Consider the following 22,215-nt stretch of genomic DNA (forward strand, 5'->3'; position numbering starts at 1 on the left):
GAAAAATCAAAACTTGTATGGTGTTTCCATGAAACCTTTGTCACACAGTGTAGATTTTCACTAATATACTCATTTGTGCTCTGCAAACTCCCCACTATCCTGCTCCTAGAAATGAGGTTGTCAACTTTTCATAGCTTATCTTTTCACAAGCAGAATATGTTAAAAAGTAGGTGTCAGCAGAATAAGTCACACTGGAGATCTTGTTACCCATGACTTACAACAGGGTCCTGGGGCAGATAGAAAGTATTTATATTAGTTTACCAGGTGATACAGTACTGATGCCTATAGAAAATCTATGAATGGAAAATGTTAGTTAAACACTATATTCAGAAGATAAAAATACTTTGGAAATATTATTATTTATTATTTAGCAGTTTGGGAAAATCCCAATATATGAGGAAATATGTTTTCATGTTTAATTGCTAACAAGTTACTATCAAACACAGTGACGGGGGGAAAATTAGTTAATCTGAATAAACAGAAAAGATATTTCTGTCTCTATCAGGCAGTGAGAACAGTGTTTCAGAATGTTTTGGGGTATGCAGTCCAGAGTCAAGGGAGCTCCCCAGCCTCAGAAGTTACATAGATGTACTGGTGAAATGTCAAAAGCAGATGAAAAATAAACTTGATCTTGGAAAGAAACCAGAGGATGATATAATTGGTGATTCCAATTTACAGTCTAAGTTGGAAGTGGTAAAAAAGAACTGCACAGGCACAAAAACATAAGTGGCTGTAACAAAAATAAATAAATAAATAAATGGATGAATCTCCTGAATTTGAAATGGTTTAACTTCATATGCCATTAGTTTTGATTACGACTATCTGAAATCAGAGAAAATGAAGGAAGTGTTGTGACCGTTCCTTATTCTTCTTCATTCTAGTGTTCTCCTGCCTCTGTATACTGCAATTCATCATGGTTAGGTCTCAAAGTTCCTTTACAAAAAGTTGAGCTAGACAATGTATCTATTAATTAAATTATCTCTATATATATATATTAATTTTTTTTTTTTAATGAACACTGTGGTTGTGTGGCTTTTCATGACACATATCAAAGCTGCATATAAAAGTTTATATCATGAACTAACTACTCTCTGTCCTGTGATTAAAGGGCATATGATGACCTCGTGAACCACCCTTCAGACTTCCAGTGCTTCTGGCTTTAGTATTCTGTGCTAGATTCACAGAGCTCTTCTACAGATGCTAAGCGTTCAATCCTGAAGGCTCCACTTCATCATCAGGTAATTAGTATTTTCATTAACTTGCTTATTGTCAAGGAAAATGAGCCTTGATCATCTAATTTTTCCTCAATGAGTTGAATATTGTAATATATCTATAATTAATGTGTTTTATGCCACAAACGTGTAATGGAGTGGAAATCTGAGCCTGCTCCCAGCAGTCACTGTCAGTAAATGTTTGATGAATAAACAGAGACTTTCTAATGGGAAATGGTGGCGACTTTTATAAGCAGACACAATAAAGACTTTATTAACATACTTAAGAAGCATTCTGGGAAATAGAATTGAATGCATTATTACTGTAGGCTCCTTTTGTGAAAAGTAAATTTTACTGTCCCCATAACAAATGTTTGCTTGTTTGATGTAACTTGTAGTGTCATTCTTTTATGGAACATCTTTCAGTGTAAATCTGTGAAGCATTTTAAATTAGCTACATATTCCCTATAGGTCTATGATCTGAAAAAGAATCCCTCTGAAATTTGTATAAACCAATCACTTATACACCTGCTTGTAATGGAAAAAAACAAAACCAAAACAAACAAACACCTCTTCCCCCCTCCCCCCCCCAAACTAACAGATATCTGAAAAAAAATCAAATGAAAGAGAAAATCTTGTTAAAATGAAAGGGTAATGTTCAAAGAGTGAAGAGAAACTAGGGTGGAATGGCAGAGCATTAACAGTGCCACATCTGCTAAAACTAAGACTAAATATGTCTTTAAAATGTATTAATTAACAGCTCCAGATCTAATATCACCATGATATAATAAAGAGCCAGGAGTGTCTCTGAGCTAGTCAGGAACTTATTTAGCCTCTTGACTGGTTCCAAAATGGAAAGAAGAACTGTAATGTCTCAGTTTTCAGTGTTGTAATGTGCACAGCCTGTGCTGAAATCAGTGATGGTTGCAGACACTGTAATAATAAGACAGATTCCAGAAAAAAAAAAAAGTCCTTTCCCTTTTAAGGTCTTTTTTGTTTGTTTGTTTTAATCTGGTGTGCTGTTCACCTTCCTAGAACAAACTGTATCTGCGGAAGGTCAACTTACCTAAGAAAGACACTTGAATCACATCTACTGCTTTAACTTAGCTTAGTGCAAATTCTGTGCTCTGATTTGCATGCAATCGAGAAGCTTTTTGTGTCATTGATATAATGTGACAGAGACAGCAGGAATAAGAAGAGAAGAGAAAGGGTAGAGAGTGGGATGCAGAGAGAAATTTCCCCTAAAAAAAAATTCAAAGACAACAGTGAGCACAAGCAGTCTGGCCTTTGTATATCACTGTCTGCATCCCTGCTCTGAGAAATTCAGATAGTCTTTTTTCTGGACCACCATCATCATCCCCAATAATTTCAATGACCAGTGTTGGTAGCCAAAGTCTCCGCATCACCTGCATGATTGTTCCCACCGCGATAAAATTCTGCAGTGAACTGTCTGACTCACAAGGCACAGACACAGGCTGGAAAAGGCTCCCATGTTGCCTGTGCTGCCAGGAGTGGTCCAGACACAGCTGGCAAGGGCAAACTCCAGATTATGGTCTGGGATGGGAGCTGTAGATGTACCATGGAGAGCTGGCACCATATCATGCATCTGAATGGCAACTTGTCAGCTATACCTTGTGGAGAGAACATAGCGCATCTAGGGTGTGATGCATCTGTCCTACTTTAGATGTCTACCTTAAGATTTCTGAATCATACAGTAATGAATTATTTCAACCTTTTTGTTTTATTTTGAGGTCAAAAGTTTTAATTTTATATTAAGATGTTTTTAATCTTTTGTTATTTTTTTTACACTGTTTAGACAAAAAATATGATCACAAAATCATAGAATATCTTGAGTTGGAAGGGACCCACAAGGATCATCGAATCCAACTCCTGGCTACACACAGGACTGCTTAAAAAACAGACCATATGTCTGAGGGCATTGTCCAAATGCTTCTTGAACTCTAGCAGTCTCGGTGCCATGACCTCTTCCCTGGGGAGCCTGTTTCAGTGCCACATAGCATGGGTCACATAGCATTATTAAAGAATATTAATTCCATAGGGGAAGTCATTACTTTGTATTTTCATCCTAATTTCGTGGAATAAATGTCAAACTTCTGTTCAGACTAGTTTTCTTGTAGGTATAAAAACAGAAACAGAAGTTTTGATACAAGTAAATCCTGAGACAGTATTACTTTGTGTGGTAGATATAAATGCATCCAGAATTAAGGAAAGAATACATTGCCTACTCTGGTGTATTTTAACTGACCAACTGTAGGTGTTTGTTACATCTACCTTTAAACTCCCAGATCAATGAAGAGACACTGTTGTCTGTAGGCTGTTATCTATCTCATCCTATTGTAGATCTCTATATTAAGCCAGATCTAAAAGTATGAATTTCTCTTGACCTCTTCACTAATTTAAGGAGAACTAGAAGTCACTCACTCAGATATTGACATATCCTTAGTAGATCTTTACACTTAATCTAAATCATAGAATCATAGAATTATTTAGGTTGCAAAAGACCTCTAAGATCATCTGGTCCAACCTTTAACCTAGTACTGACAAGTCCACCACTACACCATGCTACTTAGTTTTATACCTACACGTTTCTTCAAGACCTCCAGTAATGGTGACTCAGCCACTTCCCTGGGCAGCCTATTACAGTGCTACACAACTCATTGAAAACAAAATGGTCAAAACATTAGGAATTTGATTGCAGAAGATAGTTTAAAATGTCAGAGGATGAAGTTGTGAGACTGAAGTTGATTTTTTTTTTATGTTGGTGTAGGTCAGACATGATCCTGCCCTACAGCAACACAGGAAATTTCAGTGAAGGTATGCAGCAGGGGCGAGATGTAGAAGAGTTTATGCAGGGAATTTTAACTGTGGCCTACAAGGGTTTTCCAGTGAGCAGGTTCTCCATCTGTCCTAAAAGGGATTTAATCAAATCAACTCCTGGAAGATAATATTAAGAAAATGAATGAACGTGGCTTAAAGGTGTGTTCATTTCGACTACATTTAGGCACCTAGATGGGAATCCAAAATGAGGTGCATAGTCACTGAAGGTTCATCTGAAGAAAGCTCAAGACCTTCATATCCAGTCTTCATATGTGGCCTATTTACCTGAGATCTTAACACCTACAACTGGAAATGAAAAGCCTGAGCTCTGAGGTTTGATAACCATGACCTCTGATAAGTGTAGTTTAGCTAAAAAGGCCAAAATATATTTTTTACATTGGCTGAAATATCCATATTAAAATTTACATAAATGTGTTTGTTTGTAGGTTTGTTTGTTTGTTTATTCACTGTCCATTGCAATAATCCAGATGGATGAGGTGTTTTAAAACAGATGGAAAAAAAAGCAATATGAAAATCCTAAAATCAAAACTCAGTAAATCATTATTTAAGGTATACTTTACTGCTGCCTAGTATCATAAACAAAATCACCTAATTTAAACAGCAGTCCCATTTTCAGAATGTTGGAGGTGGGAAAGTTATGTACTCTTCTGAGGCAAGAAAACCAATTAAGTAAGATTTTCTGGCATATCTATCTTCAAGCCAGTGTCTAGGGTGGAATCTGGGTTATTTTGAAAACGGAGGGAATTTTGGCAGGGTTTTTGTTAAAACATTTTCACAGCAGCTGCGATTACATATATTTTCTTCAGTTATGACACATGGTAGCATACTGAATCGTATAGGAAATATCTGAGAATTTGCCCCATGCTTCTCTACCAGCCTAACTGCAACCTTATTATCCTGTACCTGAAATGAAAACAAACAAACAAATAAATAAATAAACAAGTGAAGAAAATATTTTTCAGGTCAGAATTGGTTTATCACAGCAGATAAAATCCACATATGTCCTTTCTTTTCCCACTAGAATTACTAGAAGGCAACAGACCATTGAACATCACCAACATAAATTGGAAGCATATTGCTGTTCTCCATTACGATGCTTCTGATCTCAATATTGACATCTTTCATTTTCTAGTTTACACTACCATTACTAAAAGTAATACTTGATCCTGTCTTCCAATAAAAGATACACATTTTTCTACGGACTTCATTAATCTTTGGTATTTTTCTGGACATACCTGAGATTTGGTAAAATATTTATCTTTAGAAAATATAAGAGATTTTATAAAAAATTATTTTTGTATGTAGTGTTCATAACTTTTTCTAGACATTTAATAGCTTAAATGACTTATACTTTTAAGATGTTATTGAAAGTGCAAGTTAATGAGTTTTATGAAAAATCTTCATTAGAAATAGGCCAAACAAATATGGCAGTGGAAAACCAAAGTAATATGGTGTTTTCTATTTCAGTGCAAAAAAAAGTAGAGAAGAAAATGAGGTTGGCAAAATAATGCATATAAAGGCTAGATATCTGTGTCCTGAGGCCATCAGACACTTCCTTAATGGACTACAGAATGTGTAAAATAATTAATCATGTGGAGAAGGTATTGCCAGGGTTAGAGATGGGGTCTTCAGCTTTTAATGGAAATGCTCTGTGATTGAGCTGGGAAAAAAAAAAAAAAAACAACTTCTATAGTTAGAAAAAGAGGGCATCTGTCATACTTATAACGGTTTAGGAGTACGATAAAATACCAGAGATGGGTCAGCACTTTTATTTTGTGGAGTATTAAAAGTATACAGGAAAAGTACAAATATGCACTGGACCACTCTCCAGGGTAGCGTTTCTAAATTCCAACAAGAGGAATACCTAAAAGGTTAAACTCTGACTATGTGGGGTCAGATTTCTTCCCTCACTAGTAATACATTGACCTGACTAATCCTTCTGTATATACTTTTTTTTTTTTTTTTTTAAACGTAGTGCATATTCTACCTGCATGTTTGATAGGTAACTGAGAGGGTGAAAAAGGATCATTTAATATATTTGTTTGCTAGAGGACTGAACACAATGATAATTTAAAATTATAATAATATTTTTTAAAAAAGATTGCTTGTGTATTGACATACAAATTTTACAGCCCAAGGACAATGCTAAGATTAAGATTGAAGAACTTAGAAGAGAAACACAGTTAAGGTTGCTTATGTATATGAAATCTACATCTGTCCCTCTGGTGGAGACTCGTTATGGTACAGTCTTTAGTAAGATGATCTGTCACCTATCCTTTTTCACAGGATTCCTGCCTCATTTACTGTATGGGATGAACAATTTTCATTACATGAGCAGTTCCTTTAAGTTTTGTTGCATCCCTAAAGGTCAATGAATTCATCTAATCTTTATTCTTCTGAGGTATTTAAATCACTCATTTAACAGTCTGGGTGTCCAAACTGAGGTGACTAACATCTGGGTTTTGTTCAGAGCTTGGACATTATGCAGTGCTGTGTATGCACAAAATAGAAATCCCAATCAGTTCAGTTGAAGAGATTTTCTTCAGTACTAGCACAGATGGAACTGGGAAGCATCAGACTGGATGCTCAAAAAATGAGAGTACAATCCACTGAAAATCATCAGTTTGAGTATATTAGTCAACAAAAGAATGACTATTAGCAAACAGGCTTGAAAATGCAAGAGGTATCTATCTGTGCAGAAGATTTATTAGAAGCATCAAGGGAAACATTTAAAGGTTTCCATCTGAATTTTTGGGTATAGGTTGAATCATACACAGTAAGGAAGAAAGAATTCAAACTGAAATAGTGAGACAGAGAGAATGAGTCATGTATTTATCAATTGTCTTTGCACATTCTGAGACTGTTTAGAAATAGAAATAAAAAGTTGAAATGCTCTGCCAAAAGGAGTTTTTTAGCCCACCTACAGTCAAATAAATATTTCAGGAGAATCTATACTTGTGAGATTTCAACTCTGACTTAATCCAATCTAGATCTGTACTGAATATGAATTATGACCATTTTCGTAATTTGGGGGGGGGGGAGGGGGGATTTTATTGATGCGTTAGTGGTTTTATCCCACTCAGGAGTCAATAAGTTAAATTAGCCAGTTAAGGTTGAAGAAGAATTAACTAGAAAAATATAAATATGTTAACATAGCTCACTAGCCATATGTGTATAAAGCAGAGAAAAAGCATTCATATGTAGTCAAATTTAGAATCATATTGCGTGTCAGCTCACACTGACTAGACCAAAAGGAAGCATGAGGGGAGTTGACAATGAGACACAAAAGTATTGTTGATATTGCTTTCCAATAAATTCATCCCATTTGGGACCACCATCAGGGACTGGAGTTCTAATCCTGTACAGTAATTCCCCTCACTCTACCAGTAGGGTTAATTCCAGGAACTGGAGTGTCAGGCCCCTGTGCATTAACAAGGTCTGGAACATGGCAGAGAAGAACTAAATAGGCTGCCCACAGAAGTAGAGCTAAGTTTGTGCCTAAAGGCACTGTGGTTCTTCAGCACGTGTGTACACATTCATACCAGCTTTAATCGAGATGAATGGGGACCACGTAGGTTATCAAAGGCTGGCACAGCATCTCCTTCAGCACAGGCTGCACACCTGCACAGCACCCAGGTGCTTTCTCATGTAGCTGCTGTTTCCTGAATCACAGGTTGCTGCAGCTTTATTCAGACTTAGCTGTATCTCCTCTAAGCATCATTCCCCAAAACAGAGCAGGCAGGATGTAAGCATGCGGTTGCAGGCTCTGGGCTTTAGATGAGAGGTGATTCAACATCTCTAACACAGCTGTGGAAAAGGTACCTGATGTGCCTGAAGTCTGGGTGATGATGCTCAGTATCCCATACACTGGTGATGCAACTAAAGTATAAAGTATATAACAAAACGTATATGTGGGTGCATGTGTAATTGTGTTTCCTTGAATTCTTAACAAAATAGATAAAGGAGAGGGTCAAGGTCCATACCAGCACTGATGGACCTTAAAATGCATTGGTGTGAGGGCGAAGGAAGTCTGATGTCTGAATGTCACAGCTGTGGCCCAGTGATAGACAGGCTGGGGCAGCGGAGGCTAGAAGAATGGTCATATGATGGTAGGTGATGTGTCAAGAGGGTACAATTTATTGAAAAGCAGATCACAAAGGAGAAAATCCTTCCTGCATATTATTAATGCTATTGATTGATTTATATAGTGCATTTCTTAAGCAAAGCTCTTTATAGAATTACAAACTATTAAAGCTGAGTGAATAACTCACAATGAATAATTTATCCCATGAATTTAACCTTTCTTTTGGCTCATGAAATAGCCACAAAGAGATCACTATTTCCTTAATTATTCAATGAATTTTTTAATGAACTTTTAAAACACTGTGAATTGATCACCAAGAATGTTCTGATAACACAAGGTAGCCAATGTTTCCTTGGGTCCTGGTTGTTAAGAGACAGGCATACATGTGGCTAACAAAAGACCGTGCACTATCCTATGCAAGTCTGGTGGCTTGTGGTATGCATTGACTGCACAGCTTTTGCAGAGATATCTGAGCTCTCTCTGAATAGGCACAGTTTTAGACAGAAAGCATGACAGCTGTGGCAATGCAATGTTGTAAACCTGCTATCCGTTCCTGAGCAGAAGCAGCCTCAACATACCACAAGACTCATAGCTGCTACTCTAGGATGCTGACAAACATGGGTACATGGATCTGTAGGGTCTTGTGGAGATGGATGAGACCCTGTGAAGCCCCTCAACAGTGTTGTGCAGCTCATGACTACCTATAGATACTCCCCATACACATCAAGCCAGCTGGCTATGTACCTGAGCAATTATTTTTTATTTTTTTTATTCTTAATCAAAACCAGAACTGTGATTCAGTATAAGGCACATATTATTCTTTCCAACCCTCGCCTCCTGCCAACAGGATGAGTGTGTAAAGCCCTGAATTTCAACGCTGTGTTACTGTAAAATTCCTCATCTATTAATATTCAGGCAATGAATGTGCAAATTGATTCTTTAAAATATTTTTTGCTAAGATAGCTTAATTCCATAAATGTTGGCAGAAAATTAACACAAAAAAGCAGGGTACTGCAAAATGTGACAAAATAGCTAGAGAAGTTTTGCACTGTGCGCTTGACCCACAAACCAGTTATCCCTTGGAGTCATTCTACTTCTTTTATATTAATATCAGTCCTCCATGAGGAAAAAAATGAACTAAACAATAACAGAAATAGCAGAAGCACTATCCAGTAGTTTGTGGAGAAGACTATGTCTTCTGAAAAGGCATGGGAACTGAGATTTCATTAGGAAATATGACGAAGCCTAGGTAGCAGCCTATGCTGGCTAACATAGGTAATCCTCTGTAATGCAAACATCATTTTGGGAAGATAGGGGTAGGTTCTGAAGTTATCTGTAAATCATGGAATCATAGAATCATTAAGGTTGGAAAAGACCTTCAGGATCATCTGGTCCAACCATCCCCCTACTACAAATGTCACCCATTAAACCATGTCCCTAAGCACCACGTCCAAACTTTTCTTGAACATCCCCTGGGACAGTGACTCCACCACTTCCCTGGGCAACCTGTTCCAATGCCTGACTACACTTTCTGAGAAGAAATGTCTCCTAATTTCCAACCTAAACCTCCCCCTGTCAGGTTGTGCCACAGAAATTTAAAAAGCTGTTTCACAATTAAAGTTTTATGCTGCACAGATGGAGAAAAATGAACTTCTAGCATAGCTCAGTGTTCTGGAAATGGACAGTTCCTTTTTAAATACAGGACAAATTTTAAGATATTCCACAGCTACTGTATCCTAATACAGTGGCAAACAGGACTGAAGACTAATGCATTTTGGAGCTTCTACTGTGTGTTTGTTAGGGCTTCCTGGTGTTAATACCCTGAGCATGGCAGCAGATTAATAATTCACCTGTAACAGCACAGTGCAGACTTTAAATGGAGTAATTCAAAACAAGTTACTAACAATGTCTGTAGATTTTTTTTTTTAAGATAATTTAATTTGGCAGAAAGAAATATGAAGTTCTACTCTCAGATCTTTACTGAGCTTCCAGATGGAGAGCAGACTGTCATTCTTATTTGTCACATGGAATGAGGAGCATAATTTTACTGAAAGATGGCATTAATTGCTCTGTCAGCCCTTTTGTTAAGCACAAGGGAGATCTTTTGGAGTGACCTCCTTGTGGTTAGGTCCATATCTCAAAGCAGTCATGGGCTGACACAACAGATTTCTTTGGGATGGAAGGAAACTTGGACTTCCACATTTGAGGACCAAACTGGACTAGGTCCAGTGCAGCCCTCCTCCTCCCTCCCTATCCCCTAAGTGAGTACAAAATGGTTTTCAGGTTCTCAGTAACAACCTTTTTGATCTTTAAATCCATTCCTGTTTGTCCACACTATTGGATAAAGTAGACATAGACTCATTTAAGGAAAATACCAATAATCTTACTTAATTTCAGTTTGAGGCAGTCTGGATGTCCAAATCAAAAATATTACACGAATAGAGATAAAATATTTTTCTGATGAAATTTAAACCTCTTCTATCAGATCATTTTTGCCTGTTAAGAAAGTAGCCATGATATGTAATTTTCCTAAAACACATGCTAATTATGATAATGTGTCTTTCTCATTTAGCAAGCTAAACAATCCCTCTACCTTCATAATATTTAAATAGTGAATTAGATAATTCTGGATACCTGATCACCGTGCACTTCAGATGTTTAACAAATGTTATGAGCTTAAGTGTGTATCTCAAATGTATATTTATATTGTTGTGCATAGAGTAATGTCTCTTCTGGGTCCTATTGTAAACAAGCTGTCAAGCTTAACTGGGTTAGCCCGTAAAAATATCTTTCCATAAATAAATTGGAAAAAAATAAATAATAATAATAATAAAAAGAACACCACTCTAGCAGCCTCTTCTAATGGACTTGATCGGAAAATGCAGGGGGGAAATATAATAACATGATAATGTAGTCTTGTGTACATTGTCTCTCAAAATGTCAGTACTTGTAACTTTGGGATATGGTCAGCTTTGGGCTACTTTTCTTTGTTCTGTGCTTGATGATGTGGAAAATTCCAGATTCAATTATGTCCAGTCACACCCAGTTTGTTATTCATCTATTCTAGCTCATTCATGTCCTGCCAACTTAGATATAACTAAAAATATCCACAGAGAGATCAAGAGTGTATTTGCCTGCAACATGTTCAACACTGCAGTAGCAGAGCAGAAGCATGACAGCATCACAAAGAAAAAGTGACTTTTCCAGGCAGCTCAGTACCTGAGGAGGATTAGAAGTAATGCGCAGAATCTAGAGATTATTCCTGATGAAATTATAAAAGTGATAACAGAGATCAAATATAATTTATTTTGGCTCCTTTTCTAAGTATGAAATCTCTGTTGCTGTGGCTGTTTGTCTCTTCTCTGTCACCCTCTTTGATCTACTTTGCTTTCTCATACAAATACTGTATGTAATTATGACACTTATGCCAACCTTTAAAATAAAATCACTTTTGTTTTGAGGAGGGTTACATAGTAGTACTAGACTTCTCATAAACCCAGGGTAAAATGCTCTGACGTTCTAACAGATGACAAAATAATTGTTTATATAAAATTTATTTTAGAACTTGCTAATTAAGAATATGAACTGCTTCCATTAAGAACTCCAGTTTAATTGCTCATTCTTTTGAAATTACTTGTTTTTGTTGTTGTTGTTGTTGTTGTTGTTGTTTTTTAATAATTAGCTTGAAAAATCTTTTTTTTTTTTAATTTATAAAATATTTTGTTTTCTAAAGTTCCTTATGAGGAAGGTAGAGTAAAAGAGACAATTTTCTCTCTTTTCAAAAGAAGTTTAAAAACAAGTAAACTATGCTAATAAAAATTTAAAAAGCTCTCCAGTAGGGACAGCCTTCAATGAGGACTAGATGGTGGGCATTTGAAAACAGATTCTGACACATTTGGAAGATATTTCAGACTGCTTTTTTTTTTTTTTTTTTAGTATACATTAGATCTAACAACTGAACAACATTAGATTTAACAACTGAAAAGTTTCTGTTCCTGTATCTCTGTATCATGAACTCATGCTGACAACGAGTTTTGCACCTTCCATTGCAATCACTGCTCGTTGCTCCATTGCCTTCATCTTGGATAGCCACTGATGTTAACACAAAGATAAATAGCAAGCCACCATTCTGACTTAATAGACCCTTCTGAAGCAAATATGCATAAATTTGCATGAAAAGTGCAGAACTACAGGGAGTCAGTTGTTTTGTTAACAAACAGTGGACCATAAAAGAAAACATCATGTAAGAGGATGAGAGTGAAGTTTTCACATCAATATATTCTAAAAATAAGAATAAAGTTGCTTAACAAAGTATAATTTTTCCTCTTAAAACTTCATAAGATTGTGACTTAAAAGGTCTGTACAAAGCAGAAAGCTCCAAGATAAACATTCTCTAGTTGGGATTCAGTATCAAACTTCACAATTTATACTGAACAAAGCTAAAATTGGGTCTGATGTTATTTCTATCTTTTAAAAGATTCCTAGAGGCATCATCACCATATTTTTTTGCCAACATTGTGCTGCTGTTTTTTGTTACTGTACAGTTATACAGCATTCATTTTTCTGTATAGTTATACAGCATACATTGCACTGTATAATTAATTTTAAATACTTTCATGCTGTTTTTGTTGTCCAGCCTAGGAGCCTTACTGCTGTCCCTCCCCTCCCCCCCCCCCAAAAAAAAAAAAAAAAGAAAAAAAACACACCACCAAACACTTATCACCAAATAAAAAGCTCTTCCTCGTTTCTCTACCATCTGAATGAAGAAATGTTTGGAAACAAAACATGAATATCACAGCTATGCTAAATGCATGGAGCTTCACTTCCCTTGGCTTGATGAATGCAATTTTGTCTGCCAGTGCCACATACCAGTTATGCCCTGAGGTACTAATGTTATGTCACATTATGCAATACACCTGAAGTAAAACATAGAATATCCTGAGTTGGAAGAACCCACAAGGATTTTTGAGTCTAATTCTTGGCTCCACACTGTACTACCTAAATATTAAACCATATGTCTGAGAGCATCATCCAAACACTTCTTGAACTCCAGCAGCTTGGTGCCATGACCAGTTCCCTAGGGAGCCTGTCCCAGTGCCCAACCACCCTCTAGGTGCAGAACCTTTTCCTAACACCCAGCCAGACCCTCCCCTCTCTCAGAATTCTTTTCACAGAATCACAGAATGGTTTAGGTTGGAAGGGACCTCTGGAGGCCATCTGGTTCAACACTCTGCTCAAGCAGGGAAACACCCAGAACAGGTTGCCCAGGACCATGTCCAGGTGGGTTTTGAAGATCTCCAAGGAGGGAAAGTTCACAACCTCTCTGGGCAACCTATTTCAGTGCTCCATCACCCATACAGTAAAGAAGTGCTTCCTGATGTTCAGAGGGAACCTCTTTTTTCCACTTTGTGCCCACTGCCTCTTGTCCTGGCACTGGGCGCTATTGCAAAGAGCCTGGCACTTATACATCTACGTCTACATCCTGCACCCTCCCTTCAGATATTTATACACATTGATAAGATCACCCCAAGCCACCTCTTCTCCAAGCTTAAAAGCCCCATCTCTCTCAGCCTCTCCTCATAGGCAAGATGCTCCAGTTCCTTGATCACCTCACACTTTTCATACATCAACTCCCTGACTCCTTCCCATCAGGGCTGCTCTCAATCCATTCTCCACCCAGCCTGTATTCACACCTGTGATTGCACCAACACAGATGCAGGATACTGCACGTGGTCTTGTTGAACTTCATGAGGTTTGCACAGGCCCACTTCTCAAGTTTGCAAAGTCCCTCTAGATGGCATCCCTTCCCTCTAGTGTGTTGACCACACCACTCAGCTTGGCATCGTTCACAAAATTCTTGAAGACGCATTCAATCCCACTGTCCATGATTCTGACAAAGATGTTAAATAATAGTGGTCCCAATACAGACCCCTGAGGAACACCACTCATCACTGGTCTCTGCCTGGACACTGAGCATTGACCGCAACACTTTGAGTGTGACCATCCAGCCAATTTCTTATCTACCTCCACGGTCCATCCAACAAATCCATGTCTCTTCAATTTAGAGACAAGGATCTTGTGTGGGACAGTGTCAAATTATTTGTCTTGTGAAAGGTTCAAGAAATGTCTCCTTTCCTTTCTACTATTTCCAGTGGGGTCAGTTGCTGGTCTCTAATGCGTCCACAATGCAAAGGGTAAATGTTGAATTTCTGTAGATCAGTCATCCCATGTTGCCAGCTTGCATTGCTCCTTCCAGTTCTTTCCCTGTCTCTGGTTAGTAGAGAGTCTTTAACTCCAACCATCCTATCTCAATTCTCACTTAATCCTGCTCTAACTCTGCTTCCATTTCAAGCTCCCCTCCCCCTTTTTTTTTAAGTATCAGTTGATGACTTTGCCCGTGTTTGCAACCAGCTTTACAGTGAATGTGTCAGTATTAAGAGGACATAATACCGGCAGTCTGTGAAGCTCTGCTGCCTTTTCTCTTTCTTTCTAGGTGCATATTTTGATGGGGACAACTGCAAATATGTTGCTTGTTTCTGTCATGTCCCACCATCTCTTTTGACCTAAGTACCTGTGTCTCCCTGCCAACAATGCAGGATTGTTGGTGCATTTGTGTGCAAGAAGGGATTATGAAAATTACTATGATAATATCCTTCTTAATTGTGGCTTTATCTTGAAATTTGCAGTCTCTGCTATTCCCGTAATGTATTTTAACAACTTTGATAACACTATTTCATTTTGCTATGTCTTTTTTTCTTTCCTTGTCCTGTCTTTATATCCTATAAAATGTATGCTGCCCCAAATGGAATCCGCTGCCTTTGTTCCAGAACATTAGAGATTTGACCTTAAAATTAAGCATAGAAATAGTGAAACAAGGTAAAACTGAAGTTAGAGAAGAAGCGTTCCAGACTATTACAGAACAGTTCATACTGAATAGCACTGGAGCCATGCTGACATATTAACAATAAAAAGGAATCATCTGTGGAAGAAAAGACGGTAAGTCACAGAGGGCATATATAAGTGCAGCCTCAGAGCTATAAAAGCCAGACTGACATTTATCACTCTGTGCATATTGGAGCTGTCATGTTGGTCCTCAGATGATCGTGTTACTACCTTCAAGACATTTTTTTAGATATGAAGCAAAGATTAGAGAGGGAATGAGAGAGAGAGAGACACTTGCTAATAAGTATTGGCTGAAAGCCGCATAAAGGAATTAGCATTTATATTATTTATTGTCCCTTTTTCATCAGCCATACACTCTTTCTATCTGTTTCTTTTCCTTTCTCTTGGCTTTTTCTAACCTTGCACTGAGAAGATGCTTGTACATTAAACCTAGTTCTGCTTCAGAATGGATTAAAATCAGTTTGACTAAATACTATGTTCAGTGAACAGAAAAGTGTACAGCTTCACACATTATTATTTGTGCTAAAAGCTATTATGTAAAAATATTGGCTTATATAAGCTTAAACAGGATGACACAGGAATGCAAAGATAGGGCATACACACAGATCTATTGAAATGATACTCTGTGAGCACATCTTCTAATAGAAAATTGCATATTCTCACTGAGAGGGCAGAAAAGAACCATATGTCTATTTTAGTGGTTATGTCCTGAAATGATGCACTTATTCCTTTTATAATATTTTGAAATAAATACATATGGGACCGGTCAGATGTCAACAGTGGCACTGAAAAGAGTATGAATTAGTCACACTGGCACACAGGGCCCTGGAACAATGAACACTGCTCTGGAAGACCCATGAATGCAAGCCTATTTGCCTCTTAATCCAAATGAATAATTAATGATAATTATCATGCTGCAGTTATTATCTGTGATAATAATATATCCGTAAGGTGAATAAATTCAATCTGCTACTATGCAGAAATGGCAACTCATAATATTCTTAAGAAATACAGATATAATTATCAGTATTAACGGTCAAGAAAAAAAAGGATTTTTTTTACATAAAGAATTACAGCAGAAGGTCTAAAGTTTAGTGAGAATGAACTTGATTGCATTATGTTTATTCTCTAGCTTTTATTTCTATGGCACCAGTTTGCAATCTTTTGACAGCTGATTTTCACAAGACCCATTTAGCAAAAGCTGAAATGTGTATTTTTTCTTTACAATCTATCCATAACTTTTCCATCAGCCTACTGCTAAAGAAGAGCAGGCTCAGGATCTTATAAGCATCCATACGTAAACTGGTCCATTTGTGTAGTTCACTATGCTGACAATTTTTTTGAGCTACAAAAACTTTAAAGTATTAAAGCAAAAATCAATAAAACCAAATAAAATATTAAAAGGCCAAATACATGTTTGAACCTCATACAAAAACAGCCATATCATTTATTTTTGAGAGCACTGTAGGTGAGCTGTCAGCTAGGCAGAATAGTAGGCAATCATATTTAATCCGATCCCCCTTATTGGGCTTGTTGTGACAAAAGAAAATAGCAGGGGGATGGGTGAATGGGAACAAGAAGGAACTACCTTTCCATTCTTTTTGAAATTGTTTTAATATCTCTTTATTTTGACTATTGAGTTTCTTGGTTTGTATAAATTAAAGACTTTAGAGTGTACTTAAGTTGAATTAAATTAATGACTGAAACAAAGCTTTGAAATTCAAAGTTCATGGAGACCTTTAACTCGCACCAGGAAGGCTTGGTTTTTCCCTCCTTCTTTTCATCCCATGATTTGAGAACTGTTTTACTCCAGGGAATGGTAATGAGATGTAGAGTTTCTCACCTCTAGGTCATTGCTTCAAATCTGGTCCAGGTTGGTAGGAACCAATATTCATTATCATCTACTTACGGTTCAGTGGCCTATGTGAAATGGGTTGATGGTCTTGCAGTCTAGTTTTCAGTGGACAAATGTCCATACAATAACAAACACTAATTAGCACTGGAATAGGGCTGAAAGTTGTATTACAAATACAATGTCCAGGGATTGTCGTGACAACCCCTCAAAACTCTGGCACCTTCTGGGACCACCTTCCAGAAGGGGGGTTTAATTCTTTCATGATTGCCACTATGATTCATCCATTTTTAATTTTTTTTTTTTCTGAAGACGTGGGCAAAAGAAATTGCCTCTTTTTCACTCTCTTTTTCATCAGAAAAAAACAGATTTCCCTCAAAGTGGATCCTGACAGGTGACAAGAATAATAACATGTAAGAGTCAGTAAAAGGATGCATTATTAATCACGCTGGGTTTCATTTAGGCCGTCGGCTCAGTGGGTGAGCTCTGTAGAAGGAAGAGTGGAGATATTATCATTATTATTTACTTGTCCACCTAGGTGTCACGAACCAGGACATCATTGTATTAAGCAATGTGCAAACACAGAAGAGACAGGTAGACCATGCCCTAAAGAGCATACAATTTAACGATAAAACAAGAAACCACGTCTACTTACAGGTAGATGGGCATAGCTGGAGGAATACTGATAGATGGTTATGCTATGCTTGCCAGTTGCTTGTTGTTATTTTTAACAACATTATGATATTTCTAGCAATAAAATGATAAAAGACGTTGTGAAGCTTTTTTTTTTTTTTTTTCTTTTTCTGTAAGGTGTTCAGGCAATTTTGAAGGGTTGCTTGGGCAAAAATTAGGACATTTATTTGAAAATGGAACCAGGATAACCAGTCCTGACACTGCTGACACTGGCTGTGCATCACAGTCTGATTATCAATACAAAATTTGAAATAGTAGAGTATGGAAAGAGTGAAGAGTGTTTTCAAAATTTGATAATGTCTACTGTGGCAAGCAAGGGAAGAGGTGAGAAGAAAAACAAAGGAAATGTGTAAGCAATGAGATAGGAGGTAATTTTTGCAATAGCAATTCAAGTATGACACAAACAGTATTTATTAATGGTGGAGAAAACAGAGTTGCAATAACCTAGACTGAATGTGATGTAGGACTTGCTCTGTGCACATGTGTGTGAAGTGAATAAATGAGTGAGAGAACACAGAAACAGTCATCTTGAAATCATCTTTGCCAAAAGTCTTAGAAACCTTATACAGTCTGGTACAGTCTGGATGGGATGGGTCTACAATATATATCTTTTTTTTTTTTTTAAATGGTCTTATTTTTGACAATATGCCTGAGATACAGGAAGGAAGATGAAAATGTTATCCAGTGATCCAGAAAAAGGTTAGTAGAGTGTTTTTGTCAGAAGATAAAGGCCTTGCTTAGCCCTCTTTAACTTGAGAAGTTACAAATCCACAAGCAAGTAGAAATTCACAAAGTAGACTTTCTTGTGCAATGAAAAAGATGGGCCGGTTTAGAGAAGGTAGGTCTTCGAGCATCTGCTGTTCATTTTCTTTTATGTATAATATAAATAAAAAGGAAGAGAAGAGCCATTTTGTAACTCCTTCCTGCATGGGGAAGAAATTTGTGATGGATTAATAAAGGATTGGGCAAAACTATGAATAGAAAGGAAGGCTGGTAGAAGACAATATGATGAAAAGGGAGCACACAATCTTCTGTAAAGAAAAGGAAAGGTATCTACATAAAAGATGGTGGATGTGTCAAAGAGGATGGGACCAAGAATTGCTAGACGGTTTTAGATTTTCTAGCAAAGAACAGTCAGCAGAGAGCAGGGGGCACAAGGCTGTCTTGGAGGCTATATGGGCTGCAAATGGAGGGGGAGAATTACAGATTCTTTATTGTAAACAAGCTATTTGATGAATTTAAAATGAAATGGATAAGAGAGTTAAGGCTGTATTTGAAGAGGAAATAAAGGTCAAAAGTGAAATTTTCTAAGACTGAAGCATCTAAAGCATATTGTACTGTGAGAGGAAAGTCAAAATAGAGTGTGAGGTTAAGAAGAGTAAGAGAGAGGCTCTGTGAGGCAACAAAGGATGTGAGGAGATGGTATAGAACAGGTTCACTGGGCCACATGGACAAGGTATGGGGGAGAGAGCAAAGGAGAAATGTCAATATCTGTGACAGAAAATAGTGCAGGATTTGTAAAAGGAGAGGGAAAATACAGATGCTTGCCGAGGTGAGGAAGGAAGGTCATGACTTGTGTTGCCTATGCTTTTTTGGAAGAATAGCAAAAATCTGGCAGAAACAAAAGTAAAGGCAGGAAAGGGGGAAGATCTGAGATATAAATTAAAAGTGGTAGAAAATCATCTGGGTTTGTGGGTCTGGGATTCAGTTAAGCTAGAGATGGGTGACTGGGAAGACATCAAAAAGGAAAGGATGAATTTGCAGTGTAGCTTGACATGAGAGATTGTATACCGTTCATGGAAAATAATGGGTAATGTGCATGTTCGTCATGAGCTGGGAAAAGAGAATGGCATAATGGGGCTTGAACTGGAAGAGGGGAGCCAAAAGCACCATGCTTGAGGAAAGTAACACAAAACAGGCATAGTAGAAGGCATGCTGCTGAGCCTTTGGTAATGATTTAATTTTACAGAGTAAATGTAGCCATCTTACTTGGTGTTGACTGATGATGATGATACTGAACTGAGAAGAGGTGGATTTTGATTCCTTAAGTTTCAAAATTAATTTGCCAGATCTTGTGGGACAGACAGATCTTGCCCTTTTCTTCCTCTGTTGTTATGAATTTACCTACTGTAGGACACATACTACCTCAGTACCAGCACAAACAAATTCCTGGTCAATTCAGTTGCTGCACTGTTGACAGTATCAGCCCCAGAGTACAATATAAAGTGCACTGCTTTATTACTTTGGATAGCTTGTATGACAGATTTCATAGCAAATTTTTCTTTTCTTTCTCTGGAATTATTAAAACTTCTATAGATGGTTATAAAACATAATATATAAGATTTATCAAGATAGAGGTTTTGGACTTGTTCATCTCTTCCTGAACATGCATAATAGATTCAGCCTTAGGAACTATTTACATAGATATATATTTTTTAAATTTTCTTCATATTAATCCTTTCCTGTTACACCCATTTCAGTGTTAACATATCCTCCAGGAAACTCCTGAAGATACATTATTACCTGAGACAGGATATTTATATATACATATATATACATATATTATTTATTTATACTTAAAAGTACATTTCAGAATATTTGGGGTATGCTCTACACCTGATTTCTGTAACAAGAGCTAAGTCATTGCCAATGCAAATGATATAATAATGTTCCAGGAGTCAGTCTTCACATAATACCAAGTGAGGGGGAAACAATCAAGACTGGTGCACCTGCGGATGTAGTAGGCAGGCATCAATGGTTAATTTCAGTGATTAATTTCAGTGTACTAAAACTGAGTCAGGAGTCCTATAGAGAATCAGGGTGAGTTCATCTCACTAAGTTTTCTAGGCAACTTTTCTAGATGGTTTTCAGTGGGACGGTATTTATCCACTGTATAACTATTGTGTTTTATTCAAGATCACTGTTGTGACATCCAAATGAACAATAAACCTGTATTTTTCATTGAAGTACCTAAGAAATATATAGTTTCTATAAGCAATCTTTTAAACTGATGTGTTTGGGTATATATGGCATCCTAACAGTCTTATGCACTAGTAGTCTTCCAGTCCTAGTAAGTCTTTTACCTTCTCCCTGCTGCTGCTGTGTTATTTATTGGTTCAGCGATAGACATTTAACAAGCAGTAGTGACATGTTCATAGGTAACTATAAGAAGGAATGTGATCTATACAGGAGGAAGGATCAAATTAAAGCCCTCTGAAAGAAAAGCATCAATCTGAATTCACGGGTGATGTGTTCAGCTAGGCTGCTGTTTGGCCAGTCAGTGCACACACAGGCCAGCCAGTCAGCAAAGCAATCACCCCAGCCAGCTTGTCCAGCACTGCAGTGCCTCCCTCCTGGACCAGAGCACAGGGGACAGCTGGAGATAGTGTGAGATGTCTGGGAGATAGGGCTGTGGTGGGGGTGCAGGCTGAAAGCAGGGAAAGGGAACTGAAGTTCCGTAAGGAACTGAAAAAGTAAAATGGCCCACAAGGGTTATGGGAAGGAAGTAAGGATTGTCACTGGGAGGGCAGAATAGCTGTATTGCACATGGAACTATTTGCCATGTTATTTCCCTCCTCTTCCTTTGAAAAACTTATTTAAACACATCTTCTTCAACTCTAGATTCCTAGATCCCAGTGTGGTGAAGCACTTGAGCATGCGATTGACTTAACAAATGAGTTATATGCATTTCTTGATTGACCAGAGGATCTAAACAGGTCTCAAGGTATGTTTAACATTAAGCCTATGCATATATACTCTGCTGATTTAGAGGCTGAGCTACGTAAAGGGCTTCACCACTCTGAACCAAGAAAAGTGCAAGGTAGCCATAGGTAGCAGGATATGAAATTTTAGCTGCTTACGCAGAACCTGCCTTTGGGACCACACTGTGATACAGGCATTGTGTGTTACTAATAGAAACAGTGCATAATAATAATAATAATTAAGATAGCTTTGGCATACTGCATAGGATGTTTGTGACCTGCCCACCCTTTTTGCAGTTTCTCCTCCTGGGTGTTTGGGGTTATTTCAACAGACTGTTACTCTATTAGGCTTAAGACAAATACAAACACTGAAAGAGTTCTGGACCTTAAAGTATTCTGGCAAGGTTAGTAAGAATGCAAATACATAAATAAATAAATTTTAGAATTACAGGCCAGTAACTTTTTGCAAGTACATTGTCAATTCTTATTGTTTTCATTAAATACTTGCACAATTTAACTAGCATATATTACTATGGTCAACACAAACTGCTGGAGCACACAGTGTACTGACCTGTACATATAAGCAGATTAATCCATATGAATCCTCCCCTCATACGAAGTTATCATGACTCCTTTCCAGGATGGTTTCTAATAGGCTGGCTCTTACACTTGGCAAGGGAGAAAGTCCTTCCATGAAATGAAAGAAACCAGAAGGCCATCAGAAATGCAGATCTGATACATCTGATACTTGTCATCAAATTTCATGGATAGTAAGTAGGGAAGCATGATTAAGTTTGCTTCTGATTCATCATATGGCATGTTTAGAGCAACATAGACTCATGAATATATTCTATAGTCCCCTCAGTTATCTGGGGCACTAATGGAACAGAACAAGATGGGTTAAGCAAATTT

Source organism: Cygnus atratus, chromosome 1 (genome assembly GCF_013377495.2).
Source record: "Cygnus atratus isolate AKBS03 ecotype Queensland, Australia chromosome 1, CAtr_DNAZoo_HiC_assembly, whole genome shotgun sequence".
Classification (NCBI taxonomy): Eukaryota; Metazoa; Chordata; class Aves; order Anseriformes; family Anatidae; genus Cygnus; species Cygnus atratus.